Source organism: Tubulanus polymorphus, chromosome 3 (genome assembly GCF_964204645.1).
Source record: "Tubulanus polymorphus chromosome 3, tnTubPoly1.2, whole genome shotgun sequence".
NCBI classification, from domain to species: domain Eukaryota; kingdom Metazoa; phylum Nemertea; class Palaeonemertea; order Tubulaniformes; family Tubulanidae; genus Tubulanus; species Tubulanus polymorphus.
The window spans coordinates 8,922,747-8,940,933 of NC_134027.1; positions in this window are offsets into that span (position 1 = coordinate 8,922,747).

Sequence of the window (18,187 nt, forward strand, 5' to 3'; positions counted from 1 at the left end):
TTGAGTGTGTATTGTAAAATTATTATTATTATTAATATGATAACTATTATTATTATTATTATTATTATTATTAATATATATGTATATATGAACGTGTAAATAGGTAGAATTTGTGAATGTATTTTTTTCGTGGCGTGAATGTGAATGATGTGTACTATTTGCTTGCATTGTGTACCTAACACTGGTTTTCGATGATAATAAACTAAGCAGTGCTAGCTATTTATTTTCAAATTCGACCCTTCGTCTCCGTTCTTGTTGTAGACGCTGTTGATATCTCCGATGAGTTGAAACGTATATACCGTTCTAGTTCATGGTTAGCACGCTAGACGGTGTCGGTTTCGAACGCGTGTGGACAATGAGCATAGTACGAGTGACCTTACCTGGCCCAAGTTCCACGGGTGTCGAATTTGAGTTATTCTTACGTCGATTGGGTAAAAGCTGGTATCAAATATAAGAATGACGCTCAACGTGACCGGGTGGCATTGATGGCTAACCAACATTGCTGGATTTCGGAATCTAGCAGTTTTAAGTCGACCTTAACTATTAGAGCTGTTGACCTTGGTAAAGTCGGAGCGGATCTAGGAAAAATAGAAGGCTGTGGGTTGGAAGAAGATTCAAGGCATTTCTCGGAAAAAGCAATCGTCTCAAAGGCCACTAGCGGGTCCACCCTCGATGAGGATAACCGTTTACTCCGGACCTCATGACCACCTCTAAATCCACCCCTGAAAGTTCACGTTTTCAGTTAGACATTTGAAATATGTTGTGGACAATCATACACGATACAGGCTAACGTAGATAATTTGAAAAAAAAAACGAAGAAGCGATCCGCGTATCGAGTCCGATTATTCCTACGTATCTTTCATTTACTATCCCCCATTATTGCGAGAGCGGATTCTGAAAATGTGGTTATCAGTCGCACCAGACACTCCTTTAAATAAACCCCGTACCTTTTCTCAAATACTGCTGTCGTAATATCTAAACCGATGACATCTAGTTTTATGGCCAAGGACCCTCAGATAATATTCAAAGCGTCCTTGCGGGGGACGAGACCGGTACTCCAGTACAAATCCTTTGAATCGCAACTTGAAGATTATCTGATATAATTTTGTGACATTTCCAGTTTGGTTGACATTTGAAATAGATACAGGACCACCAAGGTGAAGTTCAGATTCACAGACTCATTCGTTGCCAAAAGAAAAACTACGGAGAAATCTAAGCCAAAAAATGGTATTTAGCTTATAAAAGCGGATTGGTTTCCATTTTCTTCGAAATTAGAATCATCCGAGTGTACAACCTACAGGCTTAATCTGTACTGGCCTATACCCTAGGGACGTTGCTCGTATCTTAGTCGTGTTCTGTGCTGAGAACGGATTCGCCGAAGCCTGAATAAATGACATGTATATGAATATATCTTCAACAAACATTATCAATGAAGTTGTCGAATAAACACTATAATCCGTGTTAACTGTAGATAAATGAAGAAATCCCACACTTCGAATTTGAAATTATACTATCAAATTTATTATTACGAAACCACAACGTTTCGGCTGATGACTAACAGCCATCATCAGGTGGAATGACCAGAAAAACAAGTTACAAAGCATATAAACTCACAGGATCTAAAATAGAAGCAGTGTGTCAAAACTAATTATCAATGAACAACGAACTTTTTGACATACAATATGTAATTCCGGCTTGATTTGTGTCGGTTTTGTGCGGTAGAACTGTTCGTTTAAAGATAAACCTAGCCTTCAGTGGCCGGGTATTGTTTTTTCATCGTTTGACGTCCTAATATAACATATTCATACATACTTTCTAGCTGTCAAATTTCCCACGGAAATGATATATGTGAAGCGTTAAACACGTTTCCCAAAATCGTAAAGACGAATCAAATTATAGTCAGGGGCGGATCTAAGCGGAGGGTGCAGGGGGTGCGCTATCTTTCCAAAGGATGTCAAGTTGCCCTGAAATTTTTACGGGAAAATGAAAAATATTAGATCTAAAATATCAAATTGTTACCTAACAAAATTAAATTCATAAGCCTCGCTGTATTAAAAAAGAAATGAGTTTTTTTTGCGATGAATTTCTTCGGAATGCCATTCTAATTATGTGATATGACCTATTTTGGGGTGCACCTCTCCCTGACCCTAGAATCGCCCCTGATCTCTGAGAAGATACTTCAAATACTTAAAAAAGAGGGAAAATATCTGGTACGAAGTCGACGACCGAATGAAATTCTACCTTACAAAATCGTTTCATTTCATGAACATAAAAATGGGATATTGTTTCGTTTAAGTCTTCGTGGCTGTTCGAAATGGCGATATCCGTTTACACGCAAAATTATTCGCAGAAATTCATTACCGCCTAGGCATCATATAGACGAGTCACTATAAGTGAGAAACGTAAATTATCACGTCGCCCCTCATTTGTTCACTTCATATATATACACGTATTTCAATCTTAACCCAGCCATGTTCTGAGTAGACCAGAATATCGACCAGACAATAGATATAGTACAGTTTTAAGCGTTATTATAAAACTAGATCCGGTAGATTACTTGCTGAATAAATAAAACACATATAATGGTTTATATCAAATATTTCTGCACGAAAACATGCTTCTCGCCAATGATGATGATCTGGTCTCGCCGGTATACCTGAAGCTTGCGCCGCCCGATTTTGGAGCCGAATCATTCACCGTATAATTCGCCCGCGAACTCGGGAGATCAAGGTTGCGGCGTGATTCGGTGTGAAGATGATTGGCCGGATAAATTCGCCGATCAATAAGCCTTTTTTACAGTTGCAGGCGCCATGTTTTTGGGTACCCTCTGGGTCGGCATTGTTTAATTTTTTTGCTCCTTATTTTCCCAATTTGATGCTTTTATTTCGTCCATATCCGTGGAATATCTGAAAATAGAAACGACGTGAAAATACCGATCCAACTGCAGGTGATAATTTTGACGTTACTCATCTAAATATTAACTGCACCAAAATTATGAAAAGACTTATGATTATAATATGGCGGTTACATAAAAATTTGCATATATCGTATAATAATTGGAATTCTATTATATTGCTATTATTTTACAAATATTTCATGGACCCTCGCGGAGCAACTATTGTACCTACAATCATTAAAGGACTAGGTGACCGCCTACTCGTCTACAGAAAAAAAATTGTTTAATGGTGGTTTTCGGTGCAGCACGCGAGAAATCTTAATCCTCTTTCATCATCAATTCTTCGTATTTCGACTCGGATTCTCTTTTTTGTGAGCACGGTTCAACATTTCATGTTGTTCGCAGAGAAAAGACTCATCAGGGAAAATGTCAGCTCCATAAGTTGAAGTGAAAGATGCTTTGGGGCTTATGCCGTCAAAACGTACCAGACCGATCCTGGTTTTGTGTCATGCGCGTTTGGATTCGCAGACATATTTCAAGTTGTGTTAATCTCTCTGTACAATTGAATATTAAGTAAACTTACAAGGTATATGATCTAATACGCTGGACCTGTCGGCCTTCGTTCAAACTCGTACAAAAGTTTTGTCGAATCTAAAAGATTCGAAGCTGCAAGCGAACATGGTGAACAGATAATATCATAAAACCAACACATTAAGAAAGTTTTAAAACATCTGTCATTGATGCTTGGGACTCTCACTAGATACCATTTCCTTTTTTATCTCCCATTTCATTCTCGTCAAATTGGAAATAACGCTTACAGAACAGAAAGAGCAGTAAGATTGCGTTTACGACCTCTTGTCTGAAAACTTCGCGAATCCAGATCTATCAGCTACGGAAGCCCCTAGGTGACATACGAGCAATTTTTTTACAATTGCGACTTATTATGTCGAATTCCGACTTATTATCTCGAAATTCGACATATTAAGTCAACTTTCGAATTTCGAGTTATTTTTATGTCGAATTTCGAGATAATAAGCAGTACGGAAGCCCCTAGGTGACATACGAGAAAATTTGTTCACAATTTTGACTTATTAAGTCGAATTTCGACATAATAAGTCAAATTTCGACTTAATAAGTCGAATTTCGTGTTAATTAAGTCGAATTTCGAGTTTTGTTTTCATGTCGAATTTCTACTTATTAATTAAGTCGAAATTCGACTTAATTAACACGAAATTCTACTTATTATGTCGAAATTCGAATGTCACCTAGGGGCTTCCGTAAATAAGTCTACATGAAAATGACACAAAATTCGTCATAATCGATCGATACTTTCGACGAATAGATACAAAAGAGAAAAAGATCATTGAAAACAAATTTGAATGAAGAAAACCTCATTGACGTAAGAAAATATAGTTTAGAGTTGTATCTTGGTTGAATCGGCCGAGGTGGTGGCTTCCTGGTTGAGTAGACATTTTACATCGTCGTTTGAGTTACGGCTGTTATTATCTAGCCAATAATGACACCAATAAGCAAGTGTTTCATCCACAATGAATCGATTGTACAGTTATCAACAGAATCATATCTAGCGAAACAACTCGAAAAGAACAGAGATGGCGTACGTTAGCCAAACAAGATGACAAGTACAACGTTAGTCAGTTGTAAATATTTGAGTTGTTGATTCGGAAGAGGTGTTTAAATATATATAATCTTGGAACGAGCCGATAAAACCCATCCGAGTAAATATCAATGTAATTGTGCGATTGATTGAGTCAATCTTAGGAAGCATATTTCATAACCGTTTTCCGAACCAGAGCCACAGCTTCGCAGATACTCGCTTATTTTGAGACGCAGAAATCCAGTGAAGATTCTCTGATTGTGACAATGACGAGAAACTCGATAGTGAAATGTAAGTACCGGGATCCATCTTCAACCGCAGGTGAATATAAGAATCTTGCGGATAAGTGTACTCACTATTTCGGTACGCACTTTACGTCTTGATCATTTTTATAATACGCTTTTTAGTTCAACCACCGTTAACCAGTTTGAAGTACAAGAAGATTACTCGTAATATTTTACATGATTTTTCTAATCAAATTATGCATCATATCTGTAAACTCGATTACGGATAGGGTCATTGTTCAGTTTAAATTACCGTGAACAATTTACGCCCCATATGGTATCAATACGTTATTCATATGTGCTAGAATTACGTATATAATTAATGAAGACATTGGGTAGACGTTCTACCGCATAAAATAGCGTCTTCAAATCGAATTGAAACGCTCTTAATTTCTCACGAGTTGGAGAGGAATTGCTCACATTGATAGTATACGCGTGATTAATTGAAATTAAAAATTTGAAATTTGAAATTTAATCGCTACCCCAAATGACGGTCTACCATATTATTGATACCCATTTTTTATTTCGAAGGCAGATGTTTCCAAAATCAGATCCGAAACTTCACATTTCGAAATAACATTGATTATGTGCAGGTGTGGTGGGTTTGTAACGGACAACAATCAAGTCAAATCAAATCAAACGAAATCTATCTAATTAAATAAATGATAGGGTCAATCCCTACTTTAAGATCGAAAATTATGTTGTTTGCACGTTTCAAGGGGCGTCACTATAGGATGTTTTTTCAAAGGAGGTCAGAATTATTACAAGCGGAGCTTACTTTACACCGCACCCGCCAAGCGCCGACCGCAAAGGAGCATTTCTGAATCCTTCAATGTTCTAAGATATTTTCAAATTAGGAGCTCGAAAGGGGCGTTTTCTGGGCCTTATAAGACCAAATATTTATGAAATTTCTGGAATGTGGGAAAAACCTAAATTTTGAAATCAAAATGCGGAATTTGGTTTTAAAAAAAATGGGGGTCGTCCGCGCCCCCGACTCGTCCCCCTCTGTTGACGCCCATGGTTTCATACATTCAAATGCGTTTTTCATCCGATTGTTTTTGATTTTTGAATTTTTCCAAAAGATTAATCCGTCTAGTATTCACATGTGGGTTGGAGGACAATTCAATATTATTTTCTGCGGATAAAATAGACCTGATACAGTATCTGTGTGACATTTTTCACGATAACATGTTAGCTAAAACACACCTTAATTATTTCGCAACATACGACCTTTTTCAATCGTCATAAACTTGGGAAATGGAGACGTTCGCCCACCCCGACACACGGCGCGAATTACATTGTCGCTTTTTGTCCTGTTTTCAACCCACCGCTACAAGTGCAGGGGTGGATCTCGGTGAGAAATTTCACCGGATAATTTAGACCGGCTTTTTGCTTGTTTATTTTTTTTCTAAAGATGGCATCGTTTGTCAGAAGACTATAGGGACATCTTAACACTCGGGAAAGAAACAAATATACATACGTCGTGAGTCGTGTGTCACTCGGGATGTACTGATCGATGGACTTGTTTTACTGACGCTGCACATCTATACGCTATTGACAGATATACGTACATGTACATGTCATTATTAGCGGTAACAAGACTATCTAACTGTTGAGGTACCAGTAATTTGTGGTTTATACAGGCGCGGAGCTCAACTCTAAGGAGTGGATTTGTTTTGCGATATTCTCTCTGTATTTCTCACACACTTTTTTGTCCCTGCTTATCAGCCTACTCAGAGTGACGTCATTTCAAGCTGACCGGTACAGATATTGCCCCCTGAAGGAACCCCGAATTTCCACGGCTAATGTACACACATACAGACACAACTACAGATATAACAGACACAAAAAATTCCAAACTAAACTTTTAGATTCTTTTCAAATTAATTCTAGATATCAAACTTTAACAATTATTCATAGGGGTCCCATGTTTTTTCCCTAAAGTGTAATATTATGAGGCGCTATTTATAGTTCGATTTGCCTTGACGACAGTTGTTTTAGAGAGAAAATAGAAAAAATGAATAGGTTACGAAGCCGATGTTATTGCTATTTAAGAATTAAAACCCTTATTACTTATGCGCAGCGAATCGCTGGGATTCGTTCGAGAATAGTTGGTGACGAATGGCACATTGTCATCTTAACGGTGTTCTCTGTAAACGCAGGCGGCGCTTGAACTAGTCCAACATTCAGTTCAGAATTCGCTAGAACTAACATAAATATCGCTTTGAGAACGGTTCTAAGTATTCTACGACGAAATTTCATCAAGTCGACACGCGCGTTCACCGAGACGAGATGGACCCGGCGGTAACCGACTACGAATCAGGTAAGATGTCATACAGAAAAGTTTTCTACGATTTCTTTCATGAACATTTTGCAAGAAAGTAATGAGTTAGAAATATTCTTACAGAATTAATTGAATTCAATTAAGTGCGTTGTTATGTACGCATTCTTTACTACTTCATACCAATATACTCAATTATCAACTCCTCAAAGGATTTCCGTAATGTGGCATTTATTTCTCTTTTAAGGCAATTTCATTTCTAGTATATATGTATTAGCGACGTGAAAATTATAACGATTATAATTATAATTATAACAAATAACGATATGAAAATTCTCTTCTTATGGATGTTGCCCGTAAGATTTATATATGTGTGGTATTAGATTAGTACATTATATATTACTATCGTTTGGGCAAGTTTTTTTTAGTGTCAATAGAAGCCGTATAAAACTATTTTATTTTATTATATCATAATGTATTATAGGCCATTTTCGAAACATCGAATAAACTATTAACTGTTACAGGGAAATGTAAAGTGAAATATCACACTTTTGCAAAAAATATGCCCAAAAATATTCTCTGGTTATCGTGGCTAAATTATTTTACTTTCATCGAAAAGAGTGGCTCAAGACATATATCATTCAAGTGCGCAATGAATATATATATGCTAAAAACCTCTTCGAATTAGTAGGATTCGGAAACTGTTATACTCATATTAATTGTTCTTACATTCTTTTACAAGAGGTTTTCTGCATATTCATGTTGAAATAGAGTTTTCCCCCGGCAATTTCAATATTGTATGAAAAAAACTGTTGCTTATTGTACAATCAATAGGCTTTATCAGATAGATAAGTATAATGATTCCAAAAGTTTTTAACTACTGGACCCGGTTCGTCACACTTGTGAGTTAGAGTTAACTCTGAGACTGGGCCCCGGTATGTAATCGAATATCACATTAATGATTATAATAATGTGAGTAATTAATTATTTTTGTTATTATTACTATTACTATTATTATTATCATCATCATTATCATCATTGATTATAATTGATTATGATGATAATCATGTTGGAATCTAAAGATTGATAACTGTAGCACTCAATGATATTCAATATGCCCCCTTTCATGTTGGGGTGATTTGCTGTAGATGCGAGTGGTCTCTGGCTTATATTTGAAAAGGTGAATAAGGATAAATGAATCTATTTACGAAAATAATTCGTTCAGACCTAAATCCTAGGTTCTTCAGTGAGTTGGACCGGCTCTCCGTTTACTTACCAAGAAAATGATGACTCGGTCAAAGTATCGTTTACTCCGGCACCACCGGAATTCGGTTTCACCGAATACTACGTTGAACTGGTGTCCGATTACGATGTCGTTTCTACAACCAAAGTAAACAAGGTAAATTGACTGCAAGATATGATATTGATATCAATGCGTTTATCGCCTGACAATTTCATAGTTGATCTAAACCCCAGTTTCGTGAGTTTATCTAAAGAGTTTATCATCAGAGAAACCAAAACGATAAAAGCATTGTGGTCGTTCTGATGATGGAGTTCAGATAAACTCCGAAACTGTCAGACAATGAACGCTTTAATATCAACAGTGGTTTTTTACTTGTAAAATGTAAATTCAACGTATTGATTCGTAATCCGTTGCTCGAAGGAAAACCATTCAAAGCGCCCACTTTCTGGTACAGACATCGGAGTCTAAACACCATCATCCACATACGCATAGATTGGTTAATATTATCCAACAGGCTCCAGTTCCACAGTCGTGAGTTAGAGTTAACTCCGAGTCAAATCTTAACTCGCAACTGTGGAATTGGTTCCTGATGTCTGTTGAAAAAAACAAGTTTTGAAGTTCATGGTTATTATCATTTTCAGGATGAATCGCAGATTCTAATAAGAGGTTTATGCCGCGGACATTATTATTTAACGGTAAGCCGAATTCAACCCGAAAAAATAGCGTTCTTTTTTCGAAGTAATAATAAGCTGTTGATGGAGCTGTCATAATGATGTACATGAAACAAAATCATGTATTCAATTGAATTACATTTAAGGTTGATTATTTTCCGTTATTTCCTTTTTTCAGTTGCAACCGGTTGACAAATATAAGATTCCAGAATTGTGTAAATGTAAAAATGGGATAGGCATGTGCACCGCATGTGATATTGATCTATTCGGGCCGTTTGAAGTAAATGGTTAGTTGATTTATTCACTCAAGTAAAATCTTTCCATCCAAATCAACTTACATTTAATTCTATTATCTAAAATGTTTGCAAAATTAAATTCGACTTTCTAACATATATATGTTTTTCCACACACATCCACTGACGAAAACGATGAAACGCATGACCTTATAGTCATTGAACCATTGAAAATTGAGGGCCTTGAATGTCACTCGTATTACTCCGAAATTTTCAAATATTTTCAAAACTCTCTCGTTCTCGCAGGCTCTCCACACTGCCGTATTATACCTACAGCGTTTCGTGGCACGAAACCGACTGGTAGAAATACTAATGACCATCGATTGGTTCGAACCAGTACGGAATCCACTAAAACGCCTTCTACTGCTGCTGTCGCTGCTGCTGCTGAACTTTTTCCAACATTCGAAACTGCGGACGAATCAAATATGCCGGAAATCCCAACGTTTTATTCGGATCTGAGTAAGACTTCGGTGTATGTCGTTACGTCGTACAGTCTTGTCGCGTTCGTTATGTTTTTCCGTGGTTATTTGATGTGCAAAAATACGAAGTTGCTTCACAATCAGATCTACACCCAAATATTGTACCGGGCTTGTGACTATAATAAATGGTACGCAAATAGTAAAAAGACGTTTTTGCTTATGTAATTTTAATAACAGTAAATTCGCTTCAGTGTTTATCGTAAAATGCTCCGATCAGAACTTCAAGTAGCAACTCGTCAAGCTTTCGTTCATGAGATTTACGTATTTATTTTCGACTCGCTGAATATTGCCCGGTTGGTAGAATGTCCTTTTAGTTAGAACTCCAAACACAGACTGTAGTTTACATTAAAAATGATAAATTTTATACATTCTTCATTACAGACTAATGTTTTGCTAAACTGTTAATTACACCAATTAGTGTCAGACAGGTCTTTGCTCCGAGACATATAAATAACAACAAACCGACGATTTATTGGTTTGTCAACTAACTGAGCAAAAGAAACAATTCATGTCATTTTGTTTTGCTAAATAATCCTTTTTAAATAATTTGTCGACGATTTATGAACTCTTTGGTTGAATAGATTGACATTATATAATGGCATCCAAATTCGTGTTGATATTAGGTGTTCGTAATTCTGTTTGCCAGTTTGGAGTTTTCGTCTGTAGAAAAATGGAAATTTGAATTGTCTTCTTTATTCACTGATATATGCAAACGGAATAAAAACAACTAGTTTCAAGACTTTGCGGGGGCTTGCAAGGCGTTCCTGTAGTACAAAACTATCAACCACTGGATGATAACAAAATAAGTAAAAGGAATTGGTGTCGAATTAGGAATTCCTTTGTAATAATGTTTTGTCCGCTTTGCCGTATGTCATCAAGGATACTGTGTCACATTTGTTTGTAGCAAACGAAAAATAAAGTTATGCACCTGACATTTTTATCAGATTTAACTATTGAATTTATAACTGAATTATCATTTTTTCCAATGGGGTTTGTTAAATTCACTTCGATTATTCATTCGCATCATCGCAACTTCATTTGCAGTCGATGGAAACAATACGTCGCTGTGGGATGCTGAAGATCTGTCGGTGGAAAATAACGCGACTGGTCAGTTGATTGTAAAATTCACCGCAGCCCCGAAACCTTATAAATTCCGAAAATACAAAGTCTCATTGGGAACAGCCAGCGGTGATATTGTGGATGAACTGTATATTTATGCGGTATGTTACTCAAACTAATTACAAGTCATTGGGTTGTAAACTTTTCAATAGTAACTTTACGTACTGATTTCGAATTGTCTGTATATCAGGTCGATTTCTTGCTACGCGCTACACGAAGCCTGTAAGAATTTATGGAATAGATAATTTCCCCACAAAAGAACATTTGTTTTGCATCCTGAAAGGATAACCATTGCCACCTTTCCCATCATTTTTTCTTTCTATTTTCTATATCTTCTCATTCACTTTATATCCATCGCCAGGCATCGAATCGATAGGCGTGTAAAGCTATCTGATAGATAACGTCCTTGGCTGCAACGGAGACAGAGTCAACTAGAGTAACCTGTAATGTGAATTCTTTTCGCAATTCCCTCTTTTAGGATGAGCAATGCGTTGTTTTCAATGACTTGTGCCGAGGCCAATACATAGTACACGTAAGTTAAATGGTATACATATTACAAACTTCACCACTAACGATAACTTGTTACCTTGAAGTAGATACGTACTTCATTGGACTCATTTCAGTGCTTTCAATTACTGTTACTTTCAATTTCTAATTTACCAATCTAATACAGGCCATTGAACTACAATACCTTCCAACAAAAGTTCTTCTTGTGCATAAATATAAGAATCGAGTGTGGGGCTAGAACCTAATCCGTGTAATTTTTTTCTGGCCTTAAAAAGATATATACTCATTCCTTTTGCAGGTCGAACCATCTCAAGGTGGTCTTACAATGCTGCCATCGTGTCCGTGTAAACTGAACGGACAATGCCACAGCTGCGTAGGCACATGGAGACTGGTTGTTATCACAAATGGTGAGTAATAAAATCAATAATAATTTGTTACGTAAAAGCGCTTACATTGAAACACTATCAGAGCCCTTTTACAAAAATTGGTTAAAGATCCAGTTAGTACGTCAACTTGCTTTGTTCACCAAGAACCTGAGTGTCTGATGTAATGGGTAGGATCCGTGTTAGATCGACGGAGATACAACCACTTACAGCATTTTTCAGGACCGTGTGAACCTTCTGCGGAACGTATCTGACGTGTTTTGTGCTCAGTTTACAGCAAGATGTTCAAATATGAAATGATGAAACAGATTTGAATTCGGTTTTATTTTCTGGAATACAACAAATCGTTGTTTCCAACCTATGGCACTTGTAGCCACAGTTAAGTGCCATGGTGTCAATTCCTCATCAGGACAAACTTACTGCTTGATTTCTTATGCCCGTCCGTATATTCGCAGTCGGCGAGGGTGGATTTAGGGGGTGGACCAGGTGGCATGGTGCCTTTAGAATTAGAATATTCCCTCCATATATATCGAAAAGGGCTCCGTTATGGGCCAGAAAAGACTTTTAGTTCATCAAGTATCTGTGATGGGACCCTAAAAACCTCCACCAATGCTTCGCTGGCAGCCCTCGCATTGCCAAATCTATCCTTCTAAAATTGTCTGTCCGTCTTTCAGGCACAACCCTTCCAAGAATCCTAGATTCGCCCTTGGAGGGCCCATATCCCCGCTCATATTTCTTGCAAATGCGGATTGATGTGGGTTACGTATCTATCGTTTTAGGAAAGAGCTGCGACGGAAAACCTGAAAATAACACCGAAATCATCCCGAAATTATCCGATCAAACGCCTTGTACGAAGTCCGAAGGGGATTCACTTGAGGAGGGGGATATCGCTCCCCAAGATTGGTCTGGCGATTCAAACGTCATACCAGACGGCCACAAGCTTCCGCCAACACCAACTGTACAGGCCGAACGTAAAAGCGTACACGTTCGAAACGATCTAGATATTTCAGAACAGCTAAAACAACAACAACAACAGCAACACTATAATCTACGCGGCCGATTTTTAAACGACAGCTATATCGGACTGGAGAAGAGAGTGGCCGATACTGGAACGGGGAAATTGGCGGACAGTACGCACGGTTTAGGACTCGCTAGCGTTGTTGGTCTCGTAAGCTCGGCGGTTTTCATCATTGCGTTGATAGCTCTAGTGCTGATAATCGTGAAGTTAGTTCTGCGCCATAAAGCGAAACGTGAGTAAACATACATGCATTAACTCCTCGCAAGTTGCTTAACTTTTCAAATTTACGGGATGCCTCGGTTGCAAGATAACTAAACTATGCGTAGGCACCCGATGGAGAAAAAAGACATTTCAACAGAATTTCACTTAATATGATAATTGTTCAGTCTGTCACCGTTATCATATCACATGGCTTTCTTAGAAAATGACGGACATTTTTCACCCACCATTTCAACTACAATTTATTTCCCAGAAAAGCAGAACATTGAAATTACGAGTTAAACAATTCAAAAAGAGAGAGAAAAATCATCGAATATGACAGTCTGCTATCATTATACAAAAAGCTACAACAAAATCAAAAGACGTGACAAAGCGTACCGTCAAGTTATAGATTTTGAAATGGTTTGTGTTTTCCCTCGTATTGTGGGATTTGTCATTAAGTTTAATGACATAAATTTAATGACTTAACATGATACGTATTTGTCTTATAAAGACATTACGGTTTTCGTTGCATTTGCGAGATATGGTGAAGACGAAGACGATAATGATGATGTGCAGTTCCTAATCGCGGCGTTGAATTTCTCATATAGTTATGTTGGTGTGACATTTTGTTGTCCATTTATGAGTTTTTTACATAAATCTGAGGTATTCTAGTTAGGTTTATCCCGTTTACAGTAATTATGCATTAATTTTTTGGATGCGTTGCTAATTGCAGAGAATTCAAGAATGGTGACCCCGCTCCCGATACATCGTAAAAAAGAAAACAAGCGAACGTCATCACCGACAGACTATCTTCAATCCATAAAGATACCGAAAAATGAACCAAACACGTTATCAGGTAAGTTTACGACGGATTTCTATGTTTTATCGCTACGCCATTTCCTTTCTTAGTTGCAGTCGTACAAAGTCAATGCTCCAAAGTGGTGAATATTCGTAAATGAGTTTTCGCAACTTTTCCAGAATAGCGCCTTCTGCAAAAACATCTTTCATCGTATATAATCCTGGTATACATACTATTTCGCCAGTCGCCCAGCAAAGGCGATATTTGCTTTTTTGTAGAAATTGTTTTCAAAGCATTCCTTTTTACCGTATGAAATTTCACATTTTCTTCCTCAGCTGCAAGCTCAATGTTCATCGGCATTCCGCGGGTGATGATTATATATTTCAAGGACAGCGAACAGCATCAAAATGTTGTGCACCACTTCGCCAATTTCGTCAACGAATACGGTGCTGTTGACATCCGCATGCATGAGTGGTCACAAAAAGAGATTCACAGAGTAGGCACGTACCAATGGTTGAACAACACGATGGAGGACTGCCAGCATATCATCGTTATCAATTCACGCGGAGCCTACGAACGTCATCGCTTGCTGAAGAAAGGCAAACCACTGCCCGACGACGCAACCGACCCGCTGGGCAACATGTTCCCGCTGGCATTGGATCTACTAGCGAAGAAGTACGAGACCCTCAAAGAGAAGTACATCATGGTGTACTTCAATTACGACGATAAAGAACACATTCTGAAACATCTAAGTTCCGGTATTGAACTGTGCATGCCGCAGCACATGGAGCAGTTGTACTTGCAGCTGCATCACTGCGAAGAATACGAGGGCGGCTTCAAAAACCACGTGCGTCTGTTCAACTCCGAGGACTACATGAGCACCCCAGAAGGAAAAAAACTTCAGGACACGATCAGAAAGATTTACCAGAGGATAAACAGTAACGACACGCACGATTCGGGCATTCATTCCACGTCGCCGGAAACTATGCGACGGCTGAAACAACAAAGCGGGAATTCGACATCTTTACAACTGCCAGAAGATAGGCTATGTGAAGGTAATTATGCTTATTGGCTATTTTAGTGAAATTTACAAATGAAATGATATTTTCGAAGTCCATCATAGAGGATCTCATGGGGAAAGTAATCGTGGTTTAGTTTGAGAACAATTAATTCAGGGTAAATAAAACAAAAAGACATGAAACAAAAGGCAACGACTGGAAATACAAATTTCGGAGATTTCATATATAAAATCAAAAAATCTATCAAAAAAGATCATAATATATATTCGTAGCATTTGTAATATAACCTAACTTATCAATTTTTGTTTTATTTTAAGGAGACGCCGTTTCGACAACTAGTACTATGTATTGCAATGACGTGGCGTGTCAACTGCTTGCGGAGATCGACAATGGCAACAATTCAATTGTAACTAGTCGAATCCACGATTACGGAACTCTGCCACATCATTGAAAGAGAGAAGAGATATCGCTATACTTGGTAAACAGCATCCATTTTTTTGTGATATCTCCGAATTTGTGATCGGAGACTATATACGTAGGAAAGCTTTGTAGATATTCTCAACCGGAAACGAAACGTTGATATAATGTTACTTAAATATAAATATTTTTCGTCTGGTTTCAACGCGATGAACGGAACTGTTTGTTTTAGCTGTCTTAGTCAGAACTTGTTCAATGTTGATACTTCTCTTTTCGACGGATTTTGGATTACATTCACATTGTACATAAAGTATACCGATATCATTCAGCATGAATGTTTTTTCGTTTAGTTTAAGAAAGTTTTCTCGCGGCTCGCAGTGTGCGAGGTTGATGTTCGTTGTATATGATTATCATGTTTATCGCGTGTTGTGCTGGGTTAATCGAAAATTGTTTATAAGATCGAAAATAAGATTTTTTGTTCGCAGCAGACCACGCCCTGAAAGATAGCTCTTGAAAGCAATTAAGTTGCTACTCGGTCAGTGCTAATAAGGAAAAATAAACATGTTACAATATACATTTGCTACATTTTGCGTAAAGTTTGTAAGAAAGATGATTCCAAATAGATGTTGACCTGTTATATATATATAATCACTGCGAAAAATTGTAAATATGTTTGAAATGAATAAGATTGCGATTATTACTAGTTATTGTAGATCAATACTATCCAGAACTGGAATGTTACGTTAGCAGCGTTTCTGTTTACTTGCAAATTTAAAAGCATATCTTGTTATACGATACGCGTTATTACAATTGTTATATACATATATACGTATATATACTTGATGAAAAATGACTGATGAGATAGATAAGACATGGGTATTACAGGCATGTAAAAGTTACAATAAAGTTTTCAATGTTGAATTATTAGTAATTTATACGTTTCTCTCCCTGTTTTATTATCTGTCGCCAGATCTACCGTAACTCTCTGTCAGTTCCATAGGGTTTTCATATTTACTATCGAACCAAGATATATACACGTTTGACCAAAGGCTAAGTTTCGATGAAGCCCAGGGGCGGATCCTATCACACTATTCGACTGTCACATGTCAAAAAGGCAGATAGCAGGGGTGGATGTTGGATATCTGGGAGGCCGGGCTCCCGAAATAAAGAAAAGGCGGTTCTCAGATGAAAGCGATCATATCATAGGCTTCTATCGGGCCCGCCTCGTTATTCGATGTTTTTCTGCTTTTTTAAGAGAAAGAAAACGATGCAGTTTCCGAAAGGATGATCAAATTTACAGGTTTTAACGATCTTTGCCTTGATGAAAAGGGCAACTTAAATGGGAAGGCAGGGGACCGGACCCCTGAGACCACCCCCTAAATCCATCCGTCTGGATGGGTGAAAGAGGAATGTGTGCATTGGCGGGTGCGACCCGACCGTCGCGTCGACTTGCGAATGGCACAGTCGCAAGGGCGCGCAATTTGACGGGCTTAAATGAAGTAAATTCCATCGCAATGAATCGCAAGCGCGGTCGTTGGTCACCCGGTTCAGCGGAACTATTAGCGATAATCAATAACAATAGCATGTCATGCATTTCGGCCTCCGTTAATTACAGACGTTGGTCTGTATTTGTCACTTTGATACTGTGAACGAACACGCCTCACTCGTCGTCTATGAATAACCAAGACGACACACAGACCAGCGAGAAAGCGAGAATTAATAAGTCGTTTTATCATTACTTTCCTGTAAAATATTTATTCGCACATTTCATATCCTATTACAGGCAAGCGCTGACCGGCAGGCAGTATTTTACTACAGTGCATGTTTTATAATAATACATTTTACTACATGTACTATCATCTACTTTTACACAAAGCAGCAGGGTCCCTACAGATCAGTCTTTCCAGAATTCAATGACTTTTCAAGGAGAATATTTCAAATCTCGAGTAGTGTACGCATCACTTTCATATCCAAATTACACAAGACTCCTCCTAAATCGGTACTGTTTATCTTGGTTAACTGTTAATTCGGTAACTTAGAAGGCAAATATAATCTTTTACACTAACTAAACTCGGTTTCTAATTCAGTAGCCGCCTAAACCATTTGATTCGGTGGAATCTGCGTGTATTAAGTGTATGGACAAACATTTTGGAATTGCCCAATTTCTCAAAATTCAAGGAGTTTTCAAGGACTTTTGGGCATTTTGCTCAAACATTTTTGGTTTAGAAGGAGTTTTCAAGGAGTCGTAGGGACCCTGGCAAAGACACTAACCCTTGATTTAACCAAGAATACGGTCAACCTCAGATATACCGCCCACATCAGTGCAGAACGATTTTGGGCGGTATAGAAAGAATGATGATATAGCAGGTGGTGTTTTACTATGTATTTGTATTGAGAAAACTTAGCGGTAGGCAGTATATGGGAGGGCGGTGGGTTGACTGTAGAATTCTCATCACCAGGGATCGAAGGTGTGTAAAGCTATCTGATACATAATGTCCTTGGCTGCAACAGGGACAGAGTCAACTAGAGTAACCTGATAGGCTTTTCGCAATTCTCTCTTTTAGGATGAGCCACGTGTTGTTTTCGATGACTTGTGCCTAGGCTAATAATAGTACATGTAAGTAAAATGGTATACATTTTACCATGGACGTATAAACTAGACAACACGATTCATAATCATAAATATATATCTGCTTCAGATGATGTTCGATAATTATTTTCAGCAGAACTATCAGCGATAATCAATAATAGCATGTCATGCATTTCGGCCTCCGTGAATTACAGACATTGGTCTATTCGTCACCTTGATACTGTGAACGAACACACCTCACTGTCGTTTATAAATTACCACCAAGACGACACAGCGAGAAAACAAGAAGCCGCTCTATTATTACATTCCTGTAAAATATTAATTCATACCCTATTACAAGCAAGCGCTGACCGGCAGGCATATTTATTTTAC